At 39.6% G+C, this 16,560-nt stretch overlaps 1 protein-coding gene across 9 annotated transcripts in view; it reads right to left on the bottom strand.

Moving 5' to 3' along the window:
- The window catches only part of ATP2B2 (ATPase plasma membrane Ca2+ transporting 2), a 451,559-nt gene extending 436,082 nt beyond the window's left edge, over positions 1-15,477 (bottom strand). For 7 of the 9 annotated variants that reach the window (XM_075096581.1, XM_075096582.1, XM_075096586.1 and 4 more), the window contains exon 1: positions 15,086-15,438. The gene's annotated coding sequence lies outside the window, so the exon portion shown is untranslated. Of the gene's footprint in view, positions 1-15,085 lie in introns of all 9 variants that reach the window. The other 2 variants (XM_075096585.1, XM_075096583.1) reach the window with 2 other exon arrangements.
- Positions 15,478-16,560: the final 1,083 nt, after the last annotated feature.

Genomic DNA, 16,560 nt, shown 5'->3' with positions numbered 1-16,560 from the left:
AGAAGTCAGCCAACACTGTGCTAAATAAATAGTTCAGACAGCACCCCCTTCACTCTTGAGGCTGCCCAGCGAATAGAGATTACAGAATATCCTAGCCAGGGACTACCTAGTCTTACAAATTTACTGTTCCTTAAAAAGTCTTTTGCGTATGTCAAATATTTTTTTAAATTAGCTTACCAGCAAAGGTGAATCTTCTTAAGTCTACAGTTAGAATTACTGTTTGGGGGATTTATTCTAACCCTAGTTTCTACTCACCATAACTACCCTGGAATTCAATATAACATAGCTGACAAGAATGCCTTATTCATGGTGCTTTGATATTAAGTTTGAGCCTATCTAACAGAACCTGGATTTAATTCCTTGAGAAAAGAGCTCTTTAAATAAATTTTAAAAGACAAAAGTTCAGAAAAATGCTGAATAGTACTGCTTGATTTCTGTAACCTGTTCTAGTAAAATGGCACCACAGAGCATATCAAGGCTTAAACTTAGCACGTACTTCCTTCATTTTCAGCCACTTTCTCAAGTTCATCACATGATTCTTTGCCTGTAAACCTGCTGGCAACTGGATACTCCACTTCATATGTACTTCCTGCTCCATTGAGTTTAAATGCTATTTTACACTCTCAACTGAACATTACAAAGGGCAATGCTACCAGGAATTTCATGCATCAGTATTAATGCTGACTACTGTAGCTGAGGACTGGCTTCCAAAGCAGCCCCACAATTGTCTTGTAGACATTATTACCAAGAAATTTTAAAAATCCAAATCAGGTTACTCCTTCCAAAAACAAGGAAGTAGGCAAAAGAAAACTTGGAGGTTTGTTTCTTTTTAAAGTAACATTTGGGGTATTTTTAATTTTTTCTGCATAATTATAAAGGATTTTTTTTAAATGAGAGTCAAAAAAGAAACAAAAGGTCATTTTGCAGCATTATCTGACTCCAGGAACCACAACTGGTAAGGAAATAATCAAATATCATGAAGATGATGCACAGAAAAACTTGTTCCAGAAACAGAAAAGAAAAACTTGTTCCAGAAACAGAAAATTAATTTAATAATCTGTATCATCACAGCTTAATACTAATCTATAAAAAGCATAGCCCTTGGTGCTCCACTTACTACAGAATTCTAGCACCATCCTCACTGAAACTGGTGTATTCTAAGATCAAATCCTCAGCCTTCAGCCTTCCTTAATACTTATAGCTGAGCAGAATTTCATAAATATTTATAGATAGGAAGCACTTCATGGAAGTTCCTTGTAATTCCTAGTTCTACATACATGAAAAGTTATTCGTTCCTCAGAAAGCTGAGATTATTATGTAAATTAATAAGTAACCTTTGAAGTATATCTTTAATGTATGTTGTATTTAAATATAAGCTTTTACTTTATAAGGATCTCAAACATCTATTCATATAAATAACAAATAATGTTTTGTTATTACTATGAATACAGCAAAGATTACCACAGCTGTACTAATTTGCTTAGAACTTCAATTCCTACCAACCCTCGTGGTGCTAAAAAGCATCTTGGATAACAGACTGAAAAAAAACCTTCAAAATACTCTAAGTTTCTCAGAACAAAGATGTTTTGACCAGTACTATTGTACCTTTGAACATCTACAATCCTGCTGCATAAGAATGAGAAAAGTGAATACAAAAAGATGCCATCCTGTTAAAGCATGAGACCATCACAGACATACAGTAGCTGATACATGAATGTAGTTGAAGAAAACCTGTCTTCCACCTTCAGGAAGAATCTGGAATGGGAATATTAATTGCTCTGAGTTGACAGATACATTTTTTTCCTCCCTGATTACAATCTTACTCTCAGTTCCTCCGCATACTCATCTACATATGCTTCCATACTCACTTGTCGGTCATCTCAAACAGGAAGGAAGCATCTAGGAAAAAGCCACAGTACTGGACTGGGGGGGGAGGGGGGAATTTACAACCAAGCTTCCAGGTCATCACTGCCTCTGCAAGTTGATTACTCAACTCACTACTAATCTGCAGCACAATGCAATTTGATTTCAATTACCCAAGGAGGTGGAGGAAGGGAGACAGGAGAATGTATCCAACTGATGAAGCCCCGCTTAGGTTAAGATCCATTGAAAGCTCTCTGCAGAGAAACACACAGAAGGGACTGCAAAGGAAATAACTACTGTTTGTGTCTCCCCACTACATTTTCCTTTATTTAGTTAACAAAAATATTCAGTAATCATAATAATTTTGTTCAACTTTACTCACAACATCCTCTAACACATACCAAAATCCGATCTCAGAAAAAACTTTTTCCTAGTAGGAATTTTTTTTCTTAATCAAAAATTAGAAGATTTTGGTAATCAAAGTTAGTAATGGTACTTGATATATAGCTTAGAAACACTTCTTGTTCACCTGAAAGCGAGCTTTAAATGTTTCTGGCACCCTCATTGGATTAAATAATTACAGAATTTATTTGCCACACTACCTTAAAAAAACAGGTCCTGGACATTTAATGAAAAATATTGAACTTATTTTCAGTGTTTTGAAGAGGAAGCTTGATAGACACTTGCATTTTGCAAAATGGTTTGCTTCATTACATGTACATTTCAGCATTAGATCATCAAACATTTTGTCATTTTACTTCCATTCTAATCTGTCATTTCCACACCAATATCCAACCAGAACTTATTCAGTCTGCATACTTCAGGAAGTCCAGCTTATTAGCTCGTTATCTACCAACCTGCTTCATTACATCACATACTATAACTTCACTAATTTTAACAGAATTTATATGTCATTCTAGATACTGATTTTTGTATTTTGATCATGTTTCTAACAGATATTTTGATCCTTGCTACAGAAACTGCCATTCACACAGCATGAAGTGCAAAACAGATAAAGCTCATTTTGTATAACTTAAAGTGCCATATGAAGCACATGAAGTAAGAGAACATCATGACATTAACCATGATTCGTAACAGTTGACCTTTTGAATCAGATCAAAACAGCGCTTCTTCAAAGCCGTGTGTCCTCTAATCAAATATAATAAAAAGCAACAAGGGACTTTCACTCAAATAGTTACAAAGGGGTGTTTTTAATTATACAATTGAAATATTTCAACTTTATTATACTGGGGAGACTTACATAGGCTTATTATGATTTTATAGACTTGATCTGGTTTAAATTATGAAACTCCTTTATAATTTCCTATGTAAAGATCCAGATTTGAATTTCTTTAATCAGCTCAAACATAAAACATTGGAATTAACCACTCTTACAGTGTGCTTTTTCCCCGATAGGGACTTGTTGCACACACACAAAATAGGTATACAGATTTACTCACCAGAAAAACAGTGAAGTAAAAGCAAATGCAGTGTGCTCTAGCACTGTGTTTGAGAGGCAATTAGCACTAGGTATGACTTGAGCTGCACAGACTTCTTGTTAAGAGTCCCAGTACTCCAAAGATTATTTTCAAAGTGTTCTTCTAGATCCACTTGCCACATGTATGTCCTCCAAATCACCATGGTAATTCTGTTTCATTAAAACATCAGAACATTTTTTGGTCAAAACATCACTTTATCAAAAGTCCAACTACTCGCTACTCACCTACTTCAGTTACGATTTCCATTGGAAAGAAAAAAAATCAGTATCCAAGCTGTGACAGTGACTTTCATAACTAATATACCGAAATGCATTTGGGGAATCCTGGGTCTGTTTAATTTTGAGTCACCTGAGATGTGAAAGCTATGCTGTCACATAGACCAGGGACTTAGGGCAGGTTTCTCAAAAGTCAAGTCTGTACCTCAGAAGCCCTGACAAGTGATACATTGAAGTTTCCATCCTGGTGGGACTCTAAGTTTTATAAACTCTATACTCCTACAACTGAAAAAAAAAAATTCTGATTAGCTGTATATGTCCATATTACAAAAAAAGTAGGATGCATCATATTTTCATTATTTTAGCCTGATCAAGACACACTTTTCAAGTACCATCTTCTGATGGATCCAGACAGCCATCACAGCCACTGGTGACATTATGTGGAGCCTTTTGAGACAAGATGACTAAAAATAGCTGCCAATAGTGAGGATCCCTGTAGAATAGTTTCAAAAGTGACTAATACTTTGAAAAATTGAAATGGTTAACTAGATTTCATTTTAGGAAAATAGGTGCTAAATATCTTCTAAGAAAATAAGCCTTTGTAAGAGGTCTCATATAAGCAACTCAAAAATTGAGAACCAAAATGGTCTTTACACATACTTGAAAACTCCTTGACAGAGTGCTAACTGGGCTACATGGAATGAGAAGCCCATGCTTTGAATTCCTGAGTACAGACTGCTTCACTGATGTCATGAGGAAAATCCTCATTGTATCAGTTTCACTAAGAAATTAGAAATTCACTTTAGTAGATAATACAGGTCCTACTGTTACGAAGGCAGCAGTTATCATTAAGTCTGACCAATTAACGAGTAACAGAAGAAAGCAATTTTTGGCATACCAGAACACAATTACTCTCTAATACTTTAATGTCCGATAGTTCTCCAAGTTAATTGGTCAGTTCATGATGTCTGAAATTTCACAGAAAATATTATGGCACAAAGGTTTACAGCATACCATTTTCCCATGAAGAAAACCATCCTTGTCTCCAGGTCTGTCTGCACAGACACAGCCCCTAATTCAACAAAGCACTTAAGCCTAATGTTTAATGCTTTATTTCAGCAGAACTCAAATGCACATGTAAGTGCTTTGTTGAACAAGGAGGGATTTAGGCATATGCTTAAGTACTTCACTGAACTGGGACCATGCTGCTATTTATAGAAAGCTTTTTGTTCCGGTTTTATTGTTCGACACAGTCATTCTATGGCTTTTCCTCTGTATACCTTCCCCTCACACAGCAAAGCACTAAGCCCTACAGTTTTCTTCCAGAAGTCATACATTTAAAATCAGAATGGATATTACAAGCTCCACCAATCTCTCTTTCTTTTTGCCGTATTTACACAGAAATATGCAAAAAAATAGGCTGAATCATAGGAAAGTTATGAAACCAGAAGCCATATATAATAACATGTTGAAAAAGCCTTTTCCCCCCTGCACTGAAGAAAGCATTCACATAGGAACTAAATACTGATGTATGTACCCCACAAGTGTCGATTTCAACCTCTCCAAGCGTTTTTCAGTGTGCAATACTCTGTTAAACACACAGAGAAATTCAGGCAGGGTCATGTCTGAAGCAGAATTTTATTGAACTTGAAAAGACATCACTGTCATATACTCATTGCTGCTGCAGAAAGGCAGCCTGCTAAAAGGCAATGAGTGGTGTTGTGAGAAGACAAAAATACTTCCAGATGACTTCCAGCTCAACACCAGTATCTCTGTATTTTAATTTAGAAAAATATCTCTCTCCATTGCAGAGGGATCTGGACCTGTCAGCTCATATTTCAGTGTTAATGAATATATTTTCACAAATCTTTGATTAATGAGTCTCTTCACACATATTGATATGATAATAAAAATTCCACACCTCCCTAAAAATATCTAAATATTATGTCTGCTTTATTAACAATACCAGTGATCCACTGCTATTCTTTTATAGATTTTGTGTCCTCCACAAATATATACACAGAGCTTTGATTTTTTTATATTTACACATGGATTATCCAAAGACAGTGCTGTGCTGCTGAGATGCTTGAAAATCTGCTTGGATAAAACTGGTAGGTTTAATTGACATCCCTCATTTAAAACAGCTGTAAAAGCCACATTTCCATCCAAAGCAATATCAAACATAAGACTCTTTAGGAATTCTAATGGTTTAAGGGGAATGGATTCATCTAGACACTTTTTGAGAATGAAAAGAGAGAGGTAAAATGAAAGAAGAGAGACAGACAGTAAAAGACAAAGACAGAGAAGGAATGATGAAAACAGGCAGCTCCTCAGTGGTGCGTAACAGCAAAGGCTGCGGCACTGGATGCGCCTGTGCGCTGATGGAGGGAGGCTGGGAGGGAAGGCAGGGCACTGCTGCTGTTTCGTTTGAAGCAGAGCCCATGCTGCACAGCAGTAATAGCTACTGCATAGCCCACCTCCCACTTCCCTTCCCAAGGAAATCCATCACTGAGCTTCTCCTATGGGAAGCTGGCAGAGAGAAACTCACTTCGTTTGTTTCTTCCTGTGCTCAGGGGAACAGGATCTTGACATCCTTGTAAATTCTTTTACATAAACAGCTTCAAAGAAGACTCCATCATCTGTTTCTCCTGTAAGTTATGACTTTCAACTCTGGCTACCTAGATGCATTGGAAGGGGCAAAATTATCCCTCATAAGCACATTATTTCATTAGAGCGCCCTAACAACATAACCCAAAGCCACTAAAATCAATAAGAGAAACTTTTCCTCATTTTCAAGAGGTACTGAATCAGACTCCAATAATCGTTAGGTGAATTATTAATGGTAACTTGTAAGACTTTTATACCATTATCAGGGGAAGATCTCTATTAGTCACCAATTTAGAGTGCAATTTTCAAAAACATCCAACTTAGAGATACACATATTCCATTGACAAGCCAGCAGGACTTAAAATTCCATTTGGCTACAATTCCTCCCCTTTTAAAAAATCCTACCCTTAATACATTAAATATTTCTACTGCATTATCTATAACTTATTTGACAATCAGGCCATAAATGTTACTTGTAAATGGTCTCTTGACAAGAACGCAACACTTAGTGCTAAGTTTAGAAATGTAATATTCCCTCCCTGGAGCAGGTTGACATTTTAACTGAAAGGGTATTCTGTTCTACGCAGGTTCCTCTGCTTGAAATGCACCAGATCTCAGAACAGTGCCTGCAAGAACACCACCAAAAAACTTCATGTTTCCACATTGAGAAGAGGCTTGGATGTTTGTGTACACGTAGAACCTACCACACTTCACTCCTATGTAAGTGGCTTTAATGTTCTTTTTGGATAACATTAGAAATACCTTGCAGATACGAACAGTGCTTTGCACTTACAGTATTTTCTATCCAAAATTCTCAGTAGCTTTACAAGCAGTAATGAAATAACCATTGAAACAGGCAGGTTAGGTGCATACTGTAGCAGTTTAATTATTAATCTGATACAGCAGCCCAGCAAAGGCAAGCAAATTTTATGAAGGTAGAAAACATCCCCTAACAAAGCAAGTAAAAACACAGAGTCTTACTTCCCCTATCCCATGCCCTGGCCATCGCATACATCCATTTTTTAAATCTTTTTCACACTGCTCCCTTGAGGGGGAAACATGTTACATTATCAAGGTGGAGCTGTACTAAAAAGATAAAGGTACGAACATGGAAGACATTACTAACACTGCAGTTTTATTTTATTCAGATTAACAGGAAAGCATTGGCTTAAATTTTAAGGGCAGAAATACATTCCAAGTAAGCATTATCACAAGTCAAGAGAATTCACTAGCGTATTGAAAGGAACATGTGAAAGAAGCACAAAAAAAGAAGTGGAATTCAGGGCAGCAACTTTAGCAAACTCAGCCAAATTATTTGTAACATATCTTGAAGAGATGATCAAGGAGTTCAGGAAAACTGATAGTTATCAACAAAGCCTGTATAAAATAGCACAACAGATTATCTCAGTGCAGAGGGAATATAGGAAACATTGTAAGAGACTGATTCTGTTACATACAGAGTCTTTAAAGGCTTTGACTATCAGAAGAGAATGTACAAAAGGTGAAACAAGAGCATTTAACAAAGACCAAGTAGAAAAGAATGGAACAAATATCTCGGGTATGATCCAGATGAGCCAACACACAAAAGGGTCAACAACTGATGAGGGACATAAAAAGGTAATAGGAAAAGGATCTATAAATACAGCAGAAGTAAGTGGGAGGCAAAGATAAGCAGAGGTTCTAGGATTTAATGGGAAAGGAGAGAAAATAACAGATGGTTAAGAGAAAGCTGAAGTATTCAGTACCTCCTTCATATTCTTTTAATGTCTCCATCTAAAGGATAATGAAAAGCAAAAAATTTTCTAAAGTGGTTTTTGCCAAGAAGACAGGACTACAGGCCTGAAGAAAAAAGAATAGGCTAAAAAATATCGAAAGAAGCCAGACATACTCAATTTGATAGAGAATTACGAAGTTCACTGCAGAGTACTTAAGGTATTACCTAAAGCCATCCCCAAACATTAGCTATTACGTTCAGTCATGCACAAAGGAACAGTAAAGCTCCCAAATGACTGTGGAGAGACAAAAATAGTATGCAACTTCAAAAGGAAGTGTGAGTCTGGCTCAAGAAACTGCAAACCAATCCACCTCCCTTTTATACCCAGGAAGATGCTGAAACAAGTTAAATCATCAACTAAACACCTGAAGGATTAAGAGCCTGAAAACAATCAAAACATCAAACCAATGAAATTTCCTCTTTGATATTGTAACTGGCCTACTAAAGAGGGAAGACACAGTAATAGGCAATTTATACGGGCTATGGTAAGGTTTTCAGTAACTGTCCAACATGGTATTTTCATAGGACAGTGAGGACTGATACGAAATCACAGCTTAGCAAAGGACTGATATGAAATTGCAGCTTAATGGGTGCAAAGTTTCTAAAAATAAAACCCCAAAAACAAACATTCACACAAATTAAAACTGATTACTAAAATTCACTGTCAATGGAATGCAATTTGACGTAGCACACTGCAAAAACATCTCACAGCTGGCTGTATACATTAATAAATTTTAGTAGAGAAAAAAGTTTGTGAAGAAAGCAAGTAGGGTTCATATCACCTTCAATCCACAAGCGGACAAGATCAAAATTCAAAATAAAACTTCATATATTGAAGAACTTGTTGAAAAGTAAACCGCAAGCAGAGCAAGTGCAAATCTAGAAATCAGGCAAAAACACAAAACACAGATAAGCTGAGTTCTGCTGGAAGGGCTCTGGAAGCCACTGTAGACTATAAGTAACAAATAGTACAAAGGTATTTTTTAAAAAGGCATGTGTCATGCCAGGATGCCTAACAGGAGTGCCGCACATAAAGTAACCCTTCCATTTTTCCCTTTTCTTCAGAAACTTGCAAAACCAAAGTCAAAACAAGGAAGAAAAAAAAAAAGCACAAGAAAATTCACAGTAAATGCAGCTCTGTCTTGTCATCTTATTTAGCTAGGGAGCAATAAATGTTAGCAGTGCCAAGAAAAAATATGGAGGGAACACTGTTGGGTGACACAAAAAGCAATATAATACTGTAGCTTCTGGAGGAAGCCACAAGCCCTCCCAGACCATAATGGCATTTTCTTGTTGCTCTTGCTCTCAAATTTTTAGCACTTGACACAGAATCAGCAGGGCTACAGTACTATACACATTAATTTTTCAGAGTATTTAACCTTTCAAGGAGAATCATTCTACCTCTTCCAGAATGATTCTCATGTCATATGCATGTTTAAACAAAAATGGCCCTAGTTTTTGTAAGGGCTTTTGGACACCTGGTACTTATTCTAAATAAGAACCACCCAATAACATGGAATAGATCTTTTCCAGACAAAATTTTGACATTTTGTCTTCATGTAATTACTTTCTACTAATTATAGGCCAAAACTCATGCCAGTCTTCTATTTTTAGTCCACAAAACCTGATTTAAAGCTAGTAGAATACTTCATACATTAGCAAAATGCTGGTGAACATGCAGATTTTGTAGAATAAAGCAATGCATTAAAACTGCATCTGAACTTAAGACTACAACTTCAATGCAGCAAAGCAATTGTATATATACCTATAATTAGTTTTTTGGTGTAAGTTTATTCTCAGAACTACAATTTTGCTTTTACTGTGACTGTAGGCTAGCACCCAAAAATGCACAGATCAATTTCCTCAGATGACAAAGAACAAACATCATGGGTTTTTTTAATAAACTGAATTGACCCTAAGTTATGGGCAGAATCCCTAAGAAATCTGACAATAGCAAAGAACATTTTTCTGCTCTTCATTATCATAAATCTCCTCATTTAATACTCCTACTTAAAAACATTTCGAGATGCCTGTTAGAATGTTTTCTAGGAACCCATCAACCTATCGGAATTTTCCAATTTTAGTTACAGAGAACATTCCCTGAAAACAAGTTTTCTATTATTTCAATTCCTCTTAAACCTTATTAGTCTGTTTAAATAATAACAATATTACAAAAAGGTTTCAAATACCTGCATCACAAAAACTGAAATGCTGGATAGTCTAATATAAAGGTGTCTTTTGTATGTTCTGCTGAACACAATCACATCTTCCACGATGGAAGATTTCCCATTAGTGTGAATCCTTCCACTGATGAAGAACCAATGTTCACTAAGCAGGATAGAATATATACAGTCAGCAAATACATTCAAGGTGACTCTGCAACTTTTGCACAGTAAAGCTACCCAGAGGCTTGAAAAGTGTCTCCTGCTTATAATGAGATATCAAAAGGAATATGCCAGGTGTTAGCCTCACTGTTAACAACCAAAAAAAACCCTCCTATTCATCAGAAAACTCCTGAATCCTAAAGCATTTTAAGAGAGGCATGTCATATTTTTCAACACTCTTCATCCCCGCTGGATGATTTTATATTAGTCAGTTTTCATGGAGTTTAATATAAGTTATTTTAGGGATAATAATAAATAAACTAGACTAAAGGTAATTCCCCAAACACTATTGAATCATTGACTTATTAATCTTGGAAATATAAAAGCTGAATAGAGACAGCTTCAGTATTCTGGGCTTCATACAACACAAAGTTTTTCAAAATTTGAAATGCACACCCAAGGTCAAAGGTCTGCGAAGCTTGGTGGGTGTGAGAGGGGAATATGATTCAGTCTTGCAGCTCCAAATCCTGTCCCTTCAACAATTAAAATCAATCTTTCCTTGATGAATTTGCAAATCCAGGTGATAGTTTCCATATATACATACAATGCATACATAACCTGACCGCTACACGCAGGCAGGACAAAGTACCTCCTCCACAAGAACATCAATGAAAAAAGCAGTTTTGGTTCTGAAAAACCCAGTACTTTTTAAAGGTGTTCCACTATCCAGTGAATAAATTCATTGTGCAAAGATTCTTGTATTATGACAACTGTACTACCTAGTACACAATATCAGTGTCATTACTGTTTCACAGATATTCAGAAATTGCACCACAACGCTGCCTTCACAAGTATCTGGCACTCCAAATATGGTAACTTCTAGAAGCTGAGGAGTTCTTGGGACATATGGCCCTGGAAAAAGGAGCAATGGGAAGACTGTAAAATCTGCTAGCAGTGTGAGGCCTTTAGATCAGAGGAAAGAAATAGCTGAAAGCAGATAAACAAAGAAACACAAGAGAATTGCGATTGAGGCTATGAGGGCACTGACCTGAACATTTAGACCGAAGAAACTCAGGCTCTTCAGAAATTATGTCTTTTTCTGCAGACTTAAAAGTATGCAATGAGCCCTCCAAAACACAGTTCCTACTGTACATGTTAAATATGTAGCAACTTCTGCCTCCAAGAAACATTTAAAGGCTTTTCAGTTTACATTCCAGTGTGTGGAGGGCATCCCTGCAGCACATCAGCTATGTTATTTATATGTTACAAAATATTCAAGAACTCTGAATGTAAGGTTCAAAATATGTGAAAACAAGGCCTTTTACACAATGACATTTAGCTACAAGTCCATGCTGGTGTGTATGGAGTGATCCAGGAAAATGCCAGTTAACACATCACTTAGGATATGCTATATTCGATGCAATAAATGTTGGTCACACCTATAAAATGGAAGTCTGAAATATTTCACTACTAAATAACTGCATTTGTGGAAGATGAAGATTTTTTCAGTGTAGGCTTTGGCAAAAAATAAGCCTTTCTGAGGTAACTGATACTTTTGTAGCAATGCATATACTGAGACCAACATGTATCTCAGCCACTATGATACATATCATTGTCACATCCATTATCCTATTACACGTACATATTATTTGTCCACATTCACTTTTTCTTTCTCAAAAATTTTAGTTTTTCTTTTAAGATAATTAAAACTGTTTTATCTTTTTGCATTTGCCACTTTTATTCTTAAAATAAATAGTCTGCATTCATACTTACATTTACTTACTTAGTTTTAACATATTTTTTCTTTCAAAGGACAACTGAAGTTCCACTTTGAATTTTGGAAATTGCAAATATTTATTGCACAGTACACATTATGTGTAAAGCTTTGTTTTTAAACAGAATTCTTCAGTATCTGAAACACACATTCCAATGGTAAGCTTCATCAGAAGTTTGAACTTCGTTCAAATGTTTATTTTAAAAGACTTCAGCAGCCACATAATTTTGTTTAAATGTAAACATTCTTCCTGTTCCGAATTACCCCCTCCACTATCATCTCCCACCAGATTGCCACTAGAACAATCACTTAACTCTCATCTAATTACTCTACTTTTCCTCATGGTCAACACAGATATTTTTCCCCAACTGCATTCACCATCCTGCTCCTATTCTGAAGCTACAGTGCAAGTTTTAGGTATTTTGAACATCAGAATTTTCTTTTAAACCTCACTCTCTACAAACTTTCTAAGTTTCAGACTAATAACCAGAATACTTGGGTTTTGTTGGTGAAGATAAGCTCTAAGCCAATGCCTACAGGACTACCTATATTCAGACAAATATCCTACTTTCTAGTCACATCACCAAAGTTACTGTGGTAAGTGACCTGCAGTGGTTTATTCTTAGCTAACAAAGGATAAGGAACCAGAGAGATGCACAAGGTTTGACTCAGCTATCTACAAAGAGGTAGCTAATGTTACCTGAGGTGCCCCATTGTGTCTGATATGGGACACAGTAGAGACTGACAGCCCTCTGAAGTGGTATGAAAGGCCAGGAGGGGTATCCTGAGGCATCTCAAATGACACCAAATGCCTATATGAGGAAACCCAAACCCAACCCCATGGCTCTTCTAATGGTCTGTTTGCTCTCACCATTGCACTCCTCCAAAATTAATCCTACTGAGGTGACAATATTACAGGACACCATATAAGTTTACCCCTCATCTCCCCATGGAACTTGTCAAAAACAATAACAATTTACTTAGCGTAATCAGGAAAGAGACAATCTAATGGTTAAAAGATATGGTTTGGATAGAGAGACATGGAAGACATTTCAACCAGTATCACATTCAATAGCTCAGATAATCAGGAGGTTGTCGTCCCGGATTTATAGCACGTGAGCAAAGGACAATTATATCAAATTATATCAAATACAAATTGAAGGTAACATAATACCCTGCATTGTAAGATTAAACAAAACATTCATTCCATTAAGAGTTAAAGTCAAAATGTTAATATTGTCACTAAACTTTTAATGCACATTCTTTTGCTTTAGGAAGAACCTGCCGCAATGGTCCCTTTGAAAACGGTGCTCAACATTAGATCACAAAGTCACTAAAAGAATCCTGAACTAGTTTATTAGGAAGATACACAGACATACACAAGCAACCACTTCTTCACACGAAAGTCATGAAAATGCTGAATTCTGTTTGAGTCCCCACATGAAAATGAGCCACACCTAGAAGAGTGGACGAGATCAGAAATGAAGTGCGGTCCCACTCACTTTCAAAGAACTGCTTACGTAACTAAGGGTTTGTAGTATCCACCAACAAGATACCAGTATTCTTCAAAGGATTTCTTTCTACTCTTTGGGAGTTCAGTTACAACAGTGTCAACTTCCACACTGTCTATAAACTTACATTTTAGTTTATTTTGGCAGCAGTGAAGTCCTACTCTACACCATTGCTTTCAGCTTGTGATCTTCCCAGCACCTTATCTTGGTATCCATGCTTCTCAAGTATCGCTCTACTACAACATACACTTTAAATCAAAAGAAAGTAAAGAAAGTATTAGCACTAGATCAGGTTGTGTTGGTGTAATGTGATAAAACAGCACAACAAAAAGGAAAAAACACAAGTAAAATTGATAAGCAAGAAATACACAGAAAGAAGTAAACTTTTTGCCTGTTTAATTAAGTAGAAGAGATGCTTCCTCCACCTGCAATGCAACAGGCCTTTTAAAGATACATAACGGAAGACAGCATTCTTTCTTTCACATTTCTAGTACAGTCTCTAAGTCAAAATTTTAGAAAAATAATCCATTACGTTCAGTGACGACAGGATAGCGTATCTTGACAACATCCGTGCAAGGGTGGTGGCGACGGGGACTGGAGCAGACACCTGACCCGGGAGCCAGGGGCTCTCGGCAGGCCGTTTACTGGGTGACCTGGGGAAAGTTACCTCCCGCCGCAGTTTTTCTAGGGCTCGGAGGTGCTCTTAACATTTCACTGGAGTACTGGGAGGCTTTGAAAACTACTGCTTGTAAAACATATTTAAATCTCCCAGTGTAAGAAACAAAAAAAGAGAAAGCCCCAACCTCGCCGTCCCGAGCTCAGTTGAAGGCGCAGGAGCTGGGCGAGTTCCGCTGCCCGTGACACGGCGGCGACGGCGTTCCCGAGAGCTTCTCCTTCCATCAGCTCATCATCACGCACAGCCCAGCGGACGAGCGGGCCGAGGGGCACAAACCTCCTTCTAACTCTCTCAAATAAATATTTCTAAGAAAAGCGTCATCTTCCGAAACTTGACGCCCCGGAGCCAGTCCCCCCCGGGGTTGCTCAGCCCCCGCCGGGCGCGAAGCTGCGGAGCTCGCCCGGGGCCGGCCGTGCCCGGGGCTGCGCTGCCGCCACCCCGCGCTCAGTGCTCGGGCTTCCCCGGCAGGGCACGGCGGGGAACGCGGTCACCCTGCCCGCCGCCTGCTTCGATTCCTGTCACTAAAGAAACCGCCGGGCTCGAAAGCGACCGAGCCCCGTGTGTGAGGTGGTTTTACTCCGCGGCTGCCATCCCGCAGAGCGAACCCTCGTCAGAGCCGTCCCCATTCACCGCCCCAAAACATCCTTCAGCCGCACCCCGCTACCCCCACCGCGCCCCTCCGGGGCGGGCTCCCGCTGCCACCGCCGCCACCGGCAGCGATCCCCGCCATCCCCCGCGCCTCAAGGTCACCCCAGCGCGGGGCAGCTCCCGGGGGTCGCCGTCTCCCCACAGCCGCCCCCCCTTACCGGCGGAGCCGGGCCGCGCCGGGCTCCCCCTCCTACCTGAACCGGCGAGCGGAGCAGAGCCGAGCCGAGCCAAGCCGCCGGGAGCGCCGAAGCGGCCACTGTCCCCTCAGCGGCGGCGCCCGGGGAGTCGGGCGACCGACCGCCCTCACTCCTGCGCCGGGCCGCTGCGCTGCGGTGGGCGGCGGCGGCGCTCCGTCAGACTTAGCGGGGCTGCGGCGAGCGGGGAAGCCCTGGAGGGGGGGCCGGGCAGCGCCTCTCCCCTCTCCTCTCCTCCCCTCTCCACAGAGGTGCTGGCCCCAGCAGAACCTCGTCTCGCCTCCCCCAGCAGGGCTGGGGCTCCCCTCAGCGGAGAGAGGCCGGCGCCGCGTCCAGCTCCACCGGTGCTCCACGGGGCGAGCAGCGGCGCTCCCACCTCCGCGCCTCGGCCCTGGCTTCCCGCCCGCGGCGCCCCTCAGGGCCGGGAGCCCCGCAGAGGAGGCCTGGGGCCGCTGCACGGGTTGGAGCGCCGGAGAAGGGGCGTCCTCAGAGGGGCCTGGGGAAATGGAAGGACACGCACACACACCCCTGCCCACCCCCTCAGGTTTACACTGTTCAAGTTATCACGTTAAAATTTGCCTCTCGCACCGTGGGTGCTCGGAAGATGTCGGGGCGCTGGCAGGAGCAGCGCGGAGTCGCCGTGCAGGTGAGGGAAGCTCTGACCTCGCCTCAGCGGGAGGGGATTTAACCGCGTCTATCGCTAGCAAAGATTTTCCATGTTTCTTTTTCTTTTTTTTTCTTAATACTCAGAATTTTCAGTCAGAATTCTCAAAAAAATCACAAGGGGAAGGCCTGACCCTGATTCTGAGAGATGGAGAGTCCCACCCTGGGACACAAGACCTGTGGAAAAATGTATGTATGTTTTCATTTTATGAAGGAAGTATGATGTACAGATGTTGTACATTACATGGACTAAGGAACTAATGCTCCAGTATGCAAAAGTTAGTCAAAACAACCTTCACACCATAGATTTGAAGATACTACTTTTCCTCACAGTATTGCCAAAAAGAGGATGGCATCTTTGAAACACTTCCAGAGTAATTAATGTATTTAACCAAAATTCCTGGTTTTACACTTATGCTTAGAGTTCATAACAGTTCTATTGTGCCATATAATCTTTTCACCATGAGAGTTAAAACCAGTTACCGAATGTCTCCAAAGCTGAACAGAAACAGAGCAAATTTTGAAGAGCAGAAAAAAAATATTTGGTAGATGGGATGGATTTTTGTTTGGTGTAAAGGATTCGTATACATCACACAACACCTGTAGACCACTACAGCGAACAACACTAGCATTTTAATTGGAAATCTTCCACCGCTTTTTGTTGGTGAATAGCAGCACTGGCCAGCCCTGGTTGTTTTTGTTTGAAAGATGATACACTGTTAATTATGTTCTGATTACTATCTTGGCTTCTTCCTCAACATCATTTAAATTCCAGTCTTAACATTATCTCAGCAAGGACTTAACAAAAAAGT

This window comes from Phalacrocorax aristotelis, chromosome 6 (genome assembly GCF_949628215.1).
Source record: "Phalacrocorax aristotelis chromosome 6, bGulAri2.1, whole genome shotgun sequence".
Classification (NCBI taxonomy): Eukaryota; Metazoa; Chordata; class Aves; order Suliformes; family Phalacrocoracidae; genus Phalacrocorax; species Phalacrocorax aristotelis.
This window is presented reverse-complemented; position numbering and strand designations above follow the sequence as displayed.